Below are 221 nucleotides of genomic sequence, written 5' to 3'. Positions count from 1 at the left end.
AAAAAAGTCGCGGCGCGACGGCTCGCCCTGCATCCTGCATATCAGACTCTTCAACAGCCACAGACACACAGCAGAACAGACGAACAGTAGCAGAGATGAGGGCCAGGGAACAAAAACTCAGAAAAGTAACCCAAGTAGAACGACATTTCATTTACAAAGATACGCAGGGAAAAAAAGGGAACTAGTAATTCCCTATGTACACACCATTTTATGCGTGGAAG

Source organism: Triticum dicoccoides, chromosome 3A (assembly GCF_002162155.2).
Source record: "Triticum dicoccoides isolate Atlit2015 ecotype Zavitan chromosome 3A, WEW_v2.0, whole genome shotgun sequence".
Taxonomy (NCBI): Eukaryota; Viridiplantae; Streptophyta; class Magnoliopsida; order Poales; family Poaceae; genus Triticum; species Triticum dicoccoides.
The sequence above is the reverse complement of the archived record's forward strand: the minus strand, read 5'-3'. Positions refer to the sequence as shown.